At 42.7% G+C, this 15,941-nt stretch overlaps 1 protein-coding gene across 1 annotated transcript in view; it reads right to left on the reverse strand.

Moving 5' to 3' along the window:
* The window catches only part of RABGAP1L (RAB GTPase activating protein 1 like), a 1,244,335-nt gene that overhangs the window by 159,398 nt on the left and 1,068,996 nt on the right, over positions 1-15,941 (reverse strand). The window lies entirely within an intron of this gene.

Raw genomic sequence — 15,941 nt, forward strand, 5'->3', positions numbered from 1 at the left:
CCATTTTATGTAAAATACAAGAACAAGGGGTAGGAGGGTTTACTTCTCCTGCAAAACGTAGTATGATATTACAACAGTTACAATTCACAGATGCAGAAATCGCGCTCCTACAAGAGACAAGGCTGACTTCTGAAAAACATGAAAAGTTACAAACTCAGTGGGTGGGACAGGCATTATACTCCCTTACAGAGGGTAGGAAACGGGGAGTGGCAATTTTGTTGAAGAAGGGTATTCCCATCACCTTATGGGTCTAATGGGTTACTATCTAGTTTCTGGAAGGAACTACTAACTTAAATCCTTCAGTACTCTGATGCTCTCTTACTGTTGGGATGAGATTTTAATTTAGCCTAAGTTACTTTAGACCGTTAGAGATCCAATTTATCATCTTTTTTAAATAAGAAAGTGAAATTATCTCGTCCTTTAAAATGAATTTGGGGAAAATCTATTTGTGGCAAGCCCGTAACCTTGGGAGGAATTATACCTGTTTACCTAAATCACACCACACCTTATCGAGGATATATTACTTGATAATCTCCCCATTTTTTTGAATACCAGTATTCCCTGAATGGGGATCTCCAAGGTGACCACATTGAATCATGCTCCTATTTGGTTAATTCTTCAACCTACCCCGCAGAAGCTCCCACAAAGAGCTTGGTGATACCCAACTGATTTGAGCCATAATATCGAATTTCAAAAACATCTTAGGGACAAAATGGGCTGATTAATTCACAATGAATATGCAACATAGATCTAACATGGATCTTTTTTGGCATGCCTCGAAGGTAGTCATGCAGGGCCATATCATCTCATTCACTTCTCATTACAATAATAATCGTATTTAGAACTCCTCTCAGTACTTGGTGCAGTTAATGAAGGCTTACAGACCCCGACTCCTACTACTAGACAAAATTATCTTAGAATTAAGGATGGGTCTTTCAAGTATCTAGGTATTAAAAGAACATGAAACCCAAACATTTTCTTTCATGATTCAGAAATAGAATACAATTTTAAATAAGTTTCCAATTTGCTTATGTTATCAAATTTGCTTCATTCTCTTATTATTCTTTGTTGAAGAGATATCTAGATAGGTAGCGCTATGTGACAGTAAATAGTGCTGACAACGAGTGCTCTTGCTAATGTATAACAGTTACAAAACTGCTGCCGTATAGTACTGCAGACACATGCATAATATTGAATTTACCTCCCTGCTTTTTAACAAAGGATAAAAGGAGAACAAAGAAAATTTGAAATAGAACTTATTTTGAAAGTTGCTTAAAATTTGTATGCTGTATTAGAAACATGAAATAAAATGTGTGTGTTTTATGTCCCTTTAAGTTACATTCTATTCCAACATTCATATACAACCAAAACTTCCCCCATACTATTAATACTACCGCAGTCCTGCTTAAAGCTGGGACAAGATTCCCATCCCTCTGATTTGGAGAATAAATCTAGCTAAAGTGATAGTTCTACCAAAAATCCTACTCACACAACAGGATGTCTAAAGTATTACATATGAAATTTTGCCCATAAAAAAAATAAAAATTGGCAGCCTTAAATTAGCACTTTCTATAGGTAAAGGCAGATTCTGGTTGCCTAATGTGTTATTGTATAATAAGGCAGCCCGAGCAAATCTATTTTTTGACTTGTTATTGTATAACACATTTTTTGGGTCCCCCACTTAGAACCTCAACTCCTGCATCCCTTTCACCTTGCATTTCTCCCACATGCAAACTTGTCTTCCCTGTCACATTCAATTAACATAATTTACTGTTTTGTGATCCGAGGGACTGGGCTATATTTTGCAGGTTATGGGGTACCCCTAGACAGTCCAGTATTTACCTGCCTCTCATAAGTAACCCAGATTTTCTGCCAGGACTCACTCCACATTAGGCATATAAAATTAACCAACAGTGTCACTAAAAATATTTAAAGTAACATAATCCAAACATAAGGAAAAAACATAATTTATGCTTACCTGATAAATTCCTTTCTCCTGTAGTGTAGTCAGTCCACGGGTCATCCATTACTTATGGGATTATATCTCCTCCCTAACAGGAAGTGCAAGAGGATCACCCAAGCAGAGCTGCTATATAGCTCCTCCCCTCTACGTCATACCCAGTCATTCGACCGAAACCAAACGAGAAAGGAGAAACTATAGGGTGCAGTGGTGACTGGAGTTTAATTTAAAATTTAGACCTGCCGTAAACAACAGGGCGGGCCGTGGACTGACCACACTACAGGAGAAAGGAATTTATCAGGTAAGCATAAATTATGTTTTCTCCTGTTAAGTGTAGTCAGTCCACGGGTCATCCATTACTTATGGGATACCAATACCAAAGCTAAAAGTACACGGATGACGGGAGGGACAGGCAGGATCTTTACACGGAAGGAACCACTGCCTGAAGAACCTTTCTCCCAAAAACAGCCTCCGAAGAAGCAAAAGTGTCAAATTTGTAAAATTTCGAAAAGGTGTGAAGCGAAGACCAAGTTGCAGCCTTGCAAATCTGTTCAACAGAGGCCTCATTTTTAAAGGCCCAAGTGGAAGCCACAGCTCTAGTAGAATGAGCTGTAATTCTTTCAGGAGGCTGCTGTCCAGCAGTCTCATAGGCTAAACGTATTATGCTACGAAGCCAGAAAGAGAGAGAGGTAGCCGAAGCTTTTTGACCTCTCCTCTGTCCAGAATAAACGACAAACAGGGAAGAAGTTTGGCGAAAATCTTTAGTTGCCTGCAAATAAAATTTCAGGGCACGGACGACATCCAGATTGTGCAGAAGTCGTTCCTTCTTTGAAGAAGGGTTAGGGCACAATGATGGAACAACAATCTCTTGATTGATATTCCTGTTAGTGACTACCTTAGGTAAGAACCCAGGTTTAGTACGCAGAACTACCTTGTCTGAATGAAAAAATCAGATAAGGAGAATCACAATGTAAGGCCGATAACTCAGAGACTCTTCGAGCCGAGGAAATAGCCATTAAAAACAGAACTTTCCAAGATAACAGCTTGATATCAATGGAATGAAGGGGTTCAAACGGAACACCCTGTAAAACGTTAAGAACTAAGTTTAAGCTCCACGGCGGAGCAACAGTTTTAAACACAGGCTTAATCCTGGCCAAAGCCTGACAAAAGGCCTGAACGTCTGGAACTTCTGACAGACGTTTGTGTAAAAGGATGGACAGAGCTGAGATCTGTCCCTTTAACGAACTAGCAGATAAACCCTTTTCTAAACCTTCTTGTAGAAAAGACAATATCCTAGGAATCCTAACCTTACTCCATGAGTAACTCTTGGATTCGCACCAATGCAAGTATTTACGCCATATTTTATGGTAAATTTTCCTGGTAACAGGTTTCCTAGCCTGTATTAAGGTATCAATCACTGACTCTGAGAATCCACGCTTTGATAGAATCAAGCGTTCAATCTCCATGTAGTCAGCCTCAGAGAAATTAGATTTGGATGTTTGAAAGGACCCTGAATCAGAAGGTCCTGTCTCAGAGGCAGAGACCATGGTGGACAGGACGACATGTCCACTAGATCTGCATACCAGGTCCTGCGTGGCCACGCAGGCGCTATTAGAATCACCGATGCTCTCTCCTGTTTGATCCTGGCAATCAATCGAGGAAGCATCGGGAAGGGTGGAAACACATAAGCCATGTTGAAGACCCAAGGTGCTGTCAGAGCATCTATCAGTACCGCTCCCGGGTCCCTGGACCTGGATCCGTAACAAGGAAGCTTGGCGTTCTGGCGAGACGCCATGAGATCCAGATCTGGTTTGCCCCAACGCCGAAGCAGTTGGGCAAACACCTCCGGATGAAGTTCCCACTCCCCCGGATGAAAAGTCTGGCGACTTAGGGAAATCCGCCTCCCAGTTCTCCACGCCTGGGATGTGGATCGCTGACAGGTGGCAAGAGTGAGACTCTGCCCAGCGAATTATCTTTGAGACTTCCATCATCGCTAGGGAACTCCTTGTCCCTCCCTGATGGTTGATGTAAGCCACAGTCGTGATGTTGTCCGACTGAAACCTGATGAACCTCAGGGTTGCTAACTGAGGCCAAGCCAGAAGGGCATTGAAAACTGCTCTTAATTCCAGAATGTTTATTGGAAGGAGTCTCTCCTCCTGAGTCCATGATCCCTGAGCCTTCAGGGAATTCCAGACAGCGCCCCAACCTAGCAGGCTGGCGTCTGTTGTTACAATCGTCCAATCTGGCCTGCTGAAGGGCATCCCCCTGGACAGATGTGGCCGAGAAAGCCACCATAGAAGAGAATCTCTGGTCTCTTGATCCAGATTCAGCATAGGGGACAAATCTGAGTAATCCCCATTCCACTGACTTAGCATGCACAATTGCAGTGGTCTGAGATGCAGGCGTGCAAAAGGTACTATGTCCATTGCCGCTACCATTAAGCCGATTACCTCCATGCATTGAGCCACTGACGGGTGTTGAATGGAATGAAGGACACGGCAAGCATTTAGAAGTTTTGTTAACCTGTCCTCTGTCAGGTAAATTTTCATTTCTACAGAATCTATATGAGTCCCCAAGAAGGGAACTCTTGTGAGTGGCAATAGAGAACTCTTTTCTACGTTCACCTTCCACCCATGCGACCTTAGAAATGCCAGAACTAACTCTGTATGAGACTTGGCAGTTTGGAAACTTGACGCTTGTATCAGAATGTCGTCTAGGTACGGAGCTACCGATATTCCTCGCGGTCTTAGTACCGCCAGAAGAGAGCCCAGAACCTTTGTAAAGATTCTTGGAGCCGTAGCTAACCCGAAGGGAAGAGCTACAAACTGGTAATGCCTGTTTAGGAAGGCAAACCTTAGGTACCGATAATGATCCTTGTGAATCGGAATGTGAAGGTAGGCATCCTTTAAATCCACTGTGGTCATGTACTGACCCTTTTGGATCATAGGTAAGATTGTCCGAATAGTTTCCATTTTGAACGATGGAACTCTTAGGAATTTGTTTAGGATCTTTAAGTCCAAGATTGGTCTGAAGGTTCCCTCTTTTTTGGGAACCACAAACAGATTTGAGTAAAACCCTTGTCCGTGTTCCGACCGCGGAACCGGGTGGATCACTCCCATTAGTAAAAGGTCTTGTACACAGCGTAGAAACGCCTCTTTCTTTATCTGGTTTGCTGACAACCTTGAAAGATGAAATCTCCCTTTTGGAGGAGAAGCTTTGAAGTCCAGAAGATATCCCTGAGATATGATCTCTAACGCCCAGGGATCCTGGACATCTCTTGCCCAAGCCTGGGCGAAGAGAGAAAGTCTGCCCCCCACTAGATCCGTTTCCGGATCGGGGGCCCTCACTTCATGCTGTCTTAGAGGCAGCAGCAGGCTTTCTGGCCTGCTTGCCCTTGTTCCAGGACTGGTTAGGTTTCCAGCCCTGTCTGTAGCGAGCAACAGTTCCTTCCTGTTTTGGAGCAGAGGAAGTTGATGCTGCTCCTGCCTTGAAGTTACGAAAGGCACGAAAATTAGACTGTTTAGCCCTTGGTTTGGCTCTGTCTTGAGGCAGGGCATGGCCCTTACCTCCAGTAATGTCAGCGATAATTTCTTTCAAACCGGGCCCGAATAATGTCTGCCCTTTGAAAGGTATGTTAAGCAATTTAGATTTAGAAGTCACATCGGCTGACCAGGATTTAAGCCACATCGCTCTGCGCGCTTGAATGGCGAATCCGGAGTTCTTAGCCGTAAGCTTAGTTAAGTGTACTACGGTATCAGAAATAAATTAATTAGCTAGCTTAAGGACTCTAAGCTTGTCTATAATCTCATCCAATGGAGCTGAGCTAATGGTCTCTTCCAGAGACTCAAACCAGAATGCCGTCGCAGCCGTGACAGGCGCAATGCATGCAAGGGGTTGTAATATAAAACCTTGTTGAACAAACATTTTCTTAAGGTAACCCTCTAACTTTTTATCCATTGGATCTGAAAAAGCACAGCTATCCTCCACCGGGATAGTGGTGCGCTTAGCCAGAGTAGAAACTGCTCCCTCCACCTTAGGGACCGTCTGCCATAAGTCCCGTGTGGTGGCGTCTATTGGAAACATTTTTCTAAATATAGGAGGGGGTGAAAAAGGCACACCGGGTCTATCCCACTCCTTGTTAACAATTTCTGTAAGCCTTTTAGGTATAGGAAAAACGTCAGTACACGTCGGTACCGCAAAATATTTATCCAGCCTACATATTTTCTCTGGAATTGCAACCGTGTTACAATCATTCAGAGCCGCTAATACCTCCCCTAGTAATACACGGAGGTTCTCAAGCTTAAATTTAAAATTTGAAATGTCTGAGTCCAGTTTACTTGGATCAGATCCGTCACCCACAGAATGAAGCTCTCCGTCCTCATGTTCTGCAAATTGTGACGCAGTATCAGACATGGCTCTATTATTATCAGCGCACTCTGTTCTCACCCCAGAGTGATCGCGTTTACCCCTAAATTCTGGCAATTTAGATAATACTTCAGTCCTAACATTAGCCATGTCTTGCAAAGTGATTTGTATGGGCCGCCCTGATGTACTTGGCGCCACAATATCACGCACCTCCTGAGCGGGAGGCGAAGGTACTGACACGTGAGGAGAGTTAGTCGGCATAACTTCCCCCTCGTTGTCTGGTGAAATTTTCTTTACATGTACAGATTGGCTTTTATTTAAAGTAGCATCAATGCAATTAGTACACAAATTTCTATTGGGCTCCACATTGGCCTTTAAACATATTGCACAAAGAGATTCATCTGTGTCAGACATGTTTAAACAAACTAGCAAGCTTGGAAAATACTTTTCAAATAAATTTACAAGCAATACAAAAAACGTTACTGTGCCTTTAAGAAGCACAAAAAACTGTCACAGTTGAAATAACAATGAACCAAATTAGTTATAGCAACCAAATTTTCACAGTAAATGCATTAAGTTAGCAAAGGATTGCACCCACCAGCAAATGGATGATTAACCCCTTAGTACCCAAAACGGATAACAATTTAATATAAACGTTTTTATCACAGTCAAAACACAGTCTCACAGGTCTGCTGTGAGTGATTACCTCCCTCAAAACTAGTTTTGGAGACCCCTGGGCTCTGTAGAGACGTCCTGGATCATGGAGGAAGAAATAGGAAGACTGTGACTGAATTTTTACTGCGCAATAAAGCGCCAAAATAGGCCCCTCCCACTCATAATACAACAGTGGGGAAGCTCAGTAAACTGATTTTATTCATAAACAAACGACAGCCATGTTGTAAAAATAATGCCCATAAAGTTTTATCACCAAGTACCTCAGAGAAAAACGATTAACATGCCAGTAAACGTTTAAAAATAAAATTATGAAATGTTATTAATAAGCCTGCTGCTAGTCGCTTTCACTGCAGTGGAGGCTCAAATATAAGTTAAATGTATACAGTATTTTCTTAGTGAAGTTCCATTCCCTAGAAATACCTCAGTGTAAACATACATACATATCAGCCTGATACCAGTCGCTACTACTGCATTTAAGGCTGCACTTACATTACATCGGTATTAGCAGTATTTTCTCAGTCAATTCCATTCCTTAGAAAATAATATACTGCAACATACCTCCTTGCAGGTGAACCCTGCCCGCTGTCCCCTGTTCTGAAGTTACCTCACTCCTCAGAATGGCAGAGAACAGCAAATGGATCTTAGTTACGACCGCTAAGATCATACACAAACTCAGGTAGATTCTTCTTCTAATGCTGCCTGAGAAAAAACAACACACTCCGGTGTTGTTTAAAATAACAAACTTTTGATTGAAGAAATAAAAACTAAGTTTAACAACCACAGTCCTCTCACACGTCCTATCTATTAGTTAGGTGCAAGAGAATGACTGGGTATGACGTAGAGGGGAGGAGCTATATAGCAGCTCTGCTTGGGTGATCCTCTTGCACTTCCTGTTAGGGAGGAGATATAATCCCATAAGTAATGGATGACCCGTGGACTGACTACACTTAACAGGAGAAACAGTTTGTATACTAAATATGTCCTTATTACCCCGAAAGTCCCTATACCCCACATCTTGGATAAACCGACATAATAAAATCTAGCTTGAATGTGGTAAATTTTAATATGTCTGCAAATAAAATGTGTCCTGTATGGCTATGATGTTTCATAACAAATGTACCTACTAATAGCCTGTGGGCTATATGAGTGCAAATATGTGAATTCACGCTTAACTGGACTACACCCATTGCTTACCAGCTGCAAAAATGACTGCTTCCAACAGAGAGCCCATCCAGTGCTGAGCATATTACAGCAATGGATCTATGTGTGGAGTATACAGGGAGTGCAGAATTATTAGGCAAATGAGTATTTTGACCACATCATCCTCTTTATGCATGTTGTCTTACTCCAAGCTGTATAGGCTCGAAAGCCTACTACCAATTAAGCATATTAGGTGATGTGCATCTCTGTAATGAGAAGGGGTGTGGTCTAATGACATCAACACCCTATATCAGGTGTGCATAATTATTAGGCAACTTCCTTTCCTTTGGCAAAATGGGTCAAAAGAAGGACTTGACAGGCTCAGAAAAGTCAAAAATAGTGAGATATCTTGCAGAGGGATGCAGCACTCTTAAAATTGCAAAGCTTCTGAAGCGTGATCATCGAACAATCAATCGTTTCATTCAAAATAGTCAACAGGGTCGCAAGAAGCGTCTGGAAAAACCAAGGCGCAAAATAACTGCCCATGAACTGAGAAAAGTCAAGCGTGCAGCTGCCAAGATGCCACTTGCCACCAGTTTGGCCATATTTCAGAGCTGCAACATCACTGGAGTGCCCAAAAGCACAAGGTGTGCAATACTCAGAGACATGGCCAAGGTAAGAAAGGCTGAAAGACGACCACCACTGAACAAGACACACAAGCTGAAACATCAAGACTGGGCCAAGAAATATCTCAAGACTGATTTTTCTAAGGTTTTATGGACTGATGAAATGAGAGTGAGTCTTGATGGGCCGGATGGATGGGCCCGTGGCTGGATTGGTAAAGGGCAGAGAGCTCCAGTCCGACTCAGACGCCAGCAAGGTGGAGGTGGAGTACTGGTTTGGGCTGGTATCATCAAAGATGAGCTTGTGGGGCCTTTTCGGGTTGAGGATGGAGTCAAGCTCAACTCCCAGTCCTACTGCCAGTTTCTGGAAGACACCTTCTTCAAGCAGTGGTACAGGAAGAAGTCTGCATCCTTCAAGAAAAACATGATTTTCATGCAGGACAATGCTCCATCACACGCGTCCAAGTACTCCACAGCGTGGCTGGCAAGAAAGGGTATAAAAGAAGAAAATCTAATGACATGGCCTCCTTGTTCACCTGATCTGAACCCCATTGAGAACCTGTGGTCCATCATCAAATGTGAGATTTACAAGGAGGAAAAACAGTACACCTCTCTAAACAGTGTCTGGGAGGCTGTGGTTGCTGCTGCACGCAATGTTGATGGTGAACAGATCAAAACACTGACAGAATCCATGGATGGCAGGCTTTTGAGTGTCCTTGCTAAGAAAGGTGGCTATATTGGTCACTGATTTGTTTTTGTTTTGTTTTTGAATGTCAGAAATGTATATTTGTGAATGTTGAGATGTTATATTGGTTTCACTGGTAAAAATAAATAATTGAAATGGGTATATATTTGTTTTTTGTTAAGTTGCCTAATAATTATGCACAGTAATAGTCACCTGCACACACAGATATCCCCCTAAAATAGCTATAACTAAAAAACATAATTTATGCTTACCTGATAAATTTATTTCTCTTGTGTGTATCCAGTCCACGGATCATCCATTACTTATGGGATATTAACTCCTCCCCAACAGGAAGTGCAAGAGGATTCACCCAGCAGAGCTGCTATATAGCTCCTCCCCTAACTGCCATTACCAGTCATTCGACCGAAAACATGCAGGAAAGGAAAACCATAGGGTGCAGTGGTGACTGTAGTTTAATGGAAAAATTACCTGCCTTAAAGTGACAGGGCGGGCCGTGGACTGGATACACCACAAGAGAAATAAATTTATCAGGTAAGCATAAATTATGTTTTCTCTTGTTAAGTGTATCCAGTCCACGGATCATCCATTACTTATGGGATACCAATACCAAAGCTAAAGTACACGGATGACGGGAGGGACAGGCAGGCTCTTTATACGGAAGGAACCACTGCCTGAAGAACCTTTCTCCCAAAAACAGCCTCCGAAGAAGCAAAAGTGTCAAATTTGTAAAATTTGGAAAAAGTATGAAGAGAAGACCAAGTTGCAGCCTTGCAAGTCTGTTCAATAGAAGCCTCATTCTTAAAGGCCCAAGTGGAAGCCACAGCTCTAGTAGAGTGTGCTGTAATTCTTTCAGGAGGCTGCTGTCCAGCAGTCTCATAGGCTAACCGTATTATGCTACGAAGCCAAAAGGAGAGAGAGGTAGCCGAAGCTTTTTGACCTCTCCTCTGACCAGAATAAACGACAAACAGGGAAGACGTTTGTCGAAAATCCTTAGTTGCCTGTAGATAAAATTTCAGGGCACGGACTACATCTAGATTGTGTAGCAGACGTTCCTTTTTCGAAGAAGGATTAGGACACAAAGATGGAACCACAATCTCTTGATTGATATTCCTGTTAGTGACCACCTTAGGTAGGAACCCAGGTTTAGTACGCAGAACTACCTTGTCTGAATGAAAAATCAGATAAGGAGAATCACAATGTAAGGCAGATAACTCAGAGACTCTTCGAGCCGAGGAAATCGCCATTAAAAACAGAACTTTCCAAGATAACAACTTGATATCAATGGAATGAAGGGGTTCAAACGGAACCCCCTGTAAAACATTAAGAACTAAGTTCAAACTCCATGGTGGAGCAACAGTTTTAAACACAGACTTGATCCTAGCTAAAGCCTGACAAAAAGCTTGAACGTCCGGAACTTCTGACAGACGTTTGTGTAAAAGAATGGACAGAGCTGAAATCTGTCCCTTTAAGGAACTAGCGGATAAACCCTTTTCTAAACCTTCTTGTAGAAAAGACAATATCCTCGGAATCCTAACCTTACTCCATGAGTAACTCTTGGATTCGCACCAATATAAGAATTTGCGCCATATCTTATGGTAAATCTTTCTGGTAACAGGCTTCCTAGCCTGTATTAAGGTATCAATAACTGACTCAGAAAAACCACGTTTTGATAAAATCAAGCGTTCAATTTCCAAGCAGTCAGCTTCAGAGAAATTAGATTTTGATGTTTGAAGGGACCCTGGATCAGAAGGTCCTGTTTCAGAGGTAGCGACCAAGGTGGACAGGATGACATGTCCACTAGATCTGCATACCAAGTCCTGCGTGGCCATGCAGGCGCTATTAGAATCACTGATGCTCTCTCCTGTTTGATTCTGGCAATCAATCGAGGAAGCATCGGGAAGGGTGGAAAAACATAAGCCATCCCGAAGTTCCAAGGTGCTGTCAAAGCATCTATCAGAACCGCTCCCGGATCCCTGGATCTGGACCCGTAACGAGGAAGCTTGGCGTTCTGTCGAGACGCCATGAGATCTATCTCTGGTTTGCCCCAACGTCGAAGTATTTGGGCAAAGACCTCCGGATGAAGTTCCCACTCCCCCGGATGAAAAGTCTGACGACTTAAGAAGTCCGCCTCCCAGTTCTCCACTCCCGGGATGTGGATTGCTGACAGGTGGCAAGAGTGAGACTCTGCCCAGCGAATTATCTATGATACTTCCATCATTGCTAGGGAGCTTCTTGTCCCTCCCTGATGGTTGATGTAAGCTACAGTCGTGATGTTGTCCGACTGAAACCTGATGAACCCCCGAGTTGTTAACTGGGGCCAAGCCAGAAGGGCATTGAGAACTGCTCTCAATTCCAGAATGTTTATTGGTAGGAGACTCTCCTCCTGATTCCATTGTCCCTGAGCCTTCAGAGAATTCCAGACAGCGCCCCAACCTAGTAGGCTGGCGTCTGTTGTTACAATTGTCCAGTCCGGCCTGCTGAATGGCATCCCCCTGGACAGATGTGGCCGAGAAAGCCACCATAGAAGAGAATTTCTGGTCTCTTGATCCAGATTCAGAGTAGGGGACAAGTCTGAGTAATCCCCATTCCACTGACTTAGCATGCACAATTGCAGCGGTCTGAGATGTAGGCGTGCAAAGGGTACTATGTCCATTGCTGCTACCATTAAGCCGATCACCTCCATGCATTGAGCTACTGATGGGTGTTGAATGGAATGAAGGACACGGCATGCATTTTGAAGCTTTGTTAACCTGTCTTCTGTCAGGTAAATCTTCATTTCTACAGAATCTATAAGAGTCCCCAAGAAGGGAACTCTTGTGAGTGGAAAGAGAGAACTCTTCTTTTCGTTCACCTTCCATCCATGCGACCTTAGAAATACCAGTACTAACTCTGTATGAGACTTGGCAGTTTGAAAGCTTGAAGCTTGTATCAGAATGTCGTCTAGGTACGGAGCTACCGCAATTCCTCGCGGTCTTAGTACCGCCAGAAGAGCACCCAGAACCTTTGTGAAGATTCTCGGAGCCGTAGCCAATCCGAATGGAAGAGCTACAAACTGGTAATGCCTGTCTAGAAAGGCAAACCTTAGATACCGGTAAAGATCTTTGTGAATCGGTATGTGAAGGTAAGCATCCTTTAAATCCACTGTGGTCATGTACTGACCCTTTTGGATCATTGGTAAAATTGTCCGAATAGTTTCCATTTTGAACGATGGAACTCTTAGGAATTTGTTTAGGATCTTTAAATCCAAGATTGGCCTGAAAGTTCCCTCTTTTTTGGGAACCACAAACAGATTTGAGTAAAACCCTTGTCCTTGTTCCGACCGCGGAACCGGATGGATCACTCCCATTAATAAAAGATCTTGTACGCAGCGTAGAAACGCCTCTTTCTTTATTTGGTTTGTTAACAACCTTGACAGATGAAATCTCCCTCTTGGGGGAGAGAATTTGAAGTCTAGAAGGTATCCCTGAGATATGATCTCTAACGCCCAGGGATCCTGGACATCTCTTGCCCAAGCCTGGGCGAAGAGAGAAAGTCTGCCCCCACTAGATCCGTTCCCGGATCGGGGGCCCTCGATTCATGCTGTCTTAGGGGCAGCAGCAGGTTTCCTGGCCTGCTTGCCCTTGTTCCAGGACTGGTTAGGTCTCCAGCCTTGTCTGTAGCGAGCAACAGCTCCTTCCTGTTTTGGTGCAGAGGAAGTTGATGCTGCTCCTGCTTTGAAATTACGAAAGGAACGAAAATTAGACTGTCTAGCCTTAGGTTTGGCTCTGTCTTGAGGCAGGGCATGGCCTTTACCTCCTGTAATGTCAGCGATAATTTCTTTCAACCCGGGCCCGAATAAGGTCTGCCCTTTGAAAGGTATATTAAGCAATTTAGATTTAGAAGTAACGTCAGCTGACCAGGATTTTAGCCACAGTGCTCTGCGTGCCTGAATGGCGAATCCGGAATTCTTAGCCGTAAGTTTAGTTAAATGTACTACGGCATCTGAAATAAATGAGTTAGCTAACTTAAGGGCTTTAAGCTTGTGTGTAATCTCATCTAATGGAGCTGATTCAAGTGTCTCTTCCAGAGACTCAAACCAAAATGCTGCTGCAGCCGTGACAGGCGCAATGCATGCAAGAGGTTGCAATATAAAACCTTGTTGAACAAACATTTTCTTAAGGTAACCCTCTAACTTTTTATCCATTGGATCTGAAAAGGCACAGCTATCCTCCACCGGGAAAGTGGTACGCTTAGCTAAAGTAGAAACTGCTCCCTCCACCTCAGGGACCGTTTGCCATAAGTCCCGTGTGGTGGCGTCTATTGGAAACATCTTTCTAAATATCGGAGGGGGTGAGAACGGCACACCGGGTCTATCCCACTCCTTATTAACAATTTCAGTAAGTCTCTTAGGTATAGGAAAAACGTCAGTACTCGCCGGTACCGCAAAATATTTATCCAACCTACACATTTTCTCTGGTATTGCAACTGTGTTACAATCATTCAGAGCCGCTAACACCTCCCCTAGTAATACACGGAGGGTTTTCCAGCTTAAATTTAAATTTGAAATATCTGAATCCAGTTTGTTTGGATCAGAACCGTCACCCGCAGAATGAAGCTCTCCGTCCTCATGTTCTGCAAATTGTGACGCAGTGTCTGACATGGCCCTAATATTATCAGCGCACTCTGTTCTCACCCCAGAGTGATCACGCTTACCTCTTAGTTCTGGTAATTTAGCCAAAACTTCAGTCATAACAGTAGCCATATCCTGTAATGTGATTTGTAATGGCCGCCCAGATGTACTCGGCGCTACAATATCACGCACCTCCCGAGCGGGAGATGCAGGTACTGACACGTGAGGCGAGTTAGTCGGCATAACTCTCCCCTCGTTGTTTGGTGAAATATGTTCAATTTGTACAGATTGACTTTTATTTAAAGTAGCATCAATACAGTTAGTACATAAATTTCTATTGGGCTCCACTTTGGCTTTAGCACATATAGCACAGATATCTTCCTCTGAATCAGACATGTTTAACACACTAGCAAATAAACTAGCAACTTGGAAATACTTTTCAAGTAATTTACTATAATATGAAAACGTACTGTGCCTATAAGAAGCACAGAAAAAAGTTATGACAGTTGAAAATTAATAAACTGAAAAGTTATAGCATCAAATCTTTGTAAAAAACACAATTTTAGCAAAGGATAACTAACCCTGATAGCTAACAGTGAGAGAGATCAGTAAACTGTCATAAATTAAATAAAACGACTGCCAAGTGGAAAAAAATAGTGCCCAAAACATTTTTTCACCCAGTACCTCAGAAAATTAAACGATTTTACATGCCAGCAAAAAAGTTTAACATTAATAAATTGAGTGTTATTAAAAAGCCTGTTGCTAGTCCCTGCAAATTAGGCTAAAGTTTTATGCATACAGTATAATTCCAGTGAAGTGCCATTCCCCAGAATACTGAAGTGTAAAATATACATACATGACAGCCTGATACCAGTTGCTGCTACTGCATTTAAGGCTGAGTTTACATTATATCGGTATGGCAGAATTTTCTCATCAATTCCATTGTCAGAAAATAATAAGCTGCTACATACCTCTTTGCAGATTAATCTGCCCGCTGTCCCCTGATCTGAAGTTTACCTCTCCTCAGATGGCCGAGAAACAGCAATATGATCTTAACTACTCCGGCTAAAATCATAGAAAAAACTCAGGTAGATTCTTCTTCAAATTCTACCAGAGAAGGAATAACACACTCCGGTGCTATTATAAAATAACAAACTTTTGATTGAAGGTATGAAACTAAGTATAATCACCACAGTCCTCTCACACATCCTATCTATTCGTTGGGTGCAAGAGAATGACTGGGAATGGCAGTTAGGGGAGGAGCTATATAGCAGCTCTGCTGGGTGAATCCTCTTGCACTTCCTGTTGGGGAGGAGTTAATATCCCATAAGTAATGGATGATCCGTGGACTGGATACACTTAACAAGAGAAACAAACTAAAAACTACTTCCAAAACTATTCAGCTTTGATATTAATGAGTTTTTTGGGTTCATTGAGAACATGGTTGTTGTTCAATAATAAAATTAATCCTCAAAAATACAACTTGCCTAATAATTCTGCACTCCCTGTATTGACAACCCATTAGAAAGATACGAAGGGACTGGTCCCTGCAACATCTGTGGCAGGCTTAACTAGGATTAGTTATGTCCTTACCAATACTCCAATCTCCCCTCTGTCTATCAGTAGGGCCTCAAATCAGTCTGAGGATACCTCTCAACAAAGAATCTGGAGAACCTCAATTCATCACCTTCTGGGGAGTCAAAGATAAAGACTGGCATACCAGTGAGGTGGGAAGGACAAAGTGCTGGGAATCTTTGTCTCCTTCTAGTGGCCAGGAGTTAAATCCCAAGAATAAGATCATGGACTCTCACCACCTTATGAAAAAATTCTATAAATCTACATTGAGGTTGCACATATAAGCTG

The sequence above is a fragment of the Bombina bombina genome, chromosome 10 (genome assembly GCF_027579735.1).
Source record: "Bombina bombina isolate aBomBom1 chromosome 10, aBomBom1.pri, whole genome shotgun sequence".
In the NCBI taxonomy this organism is placed as follows: Eukaryota; Metazoa; Chordata; class Amphibia; order Anura; family Bombinatoridae; genus Bombina; species Bombina bombina.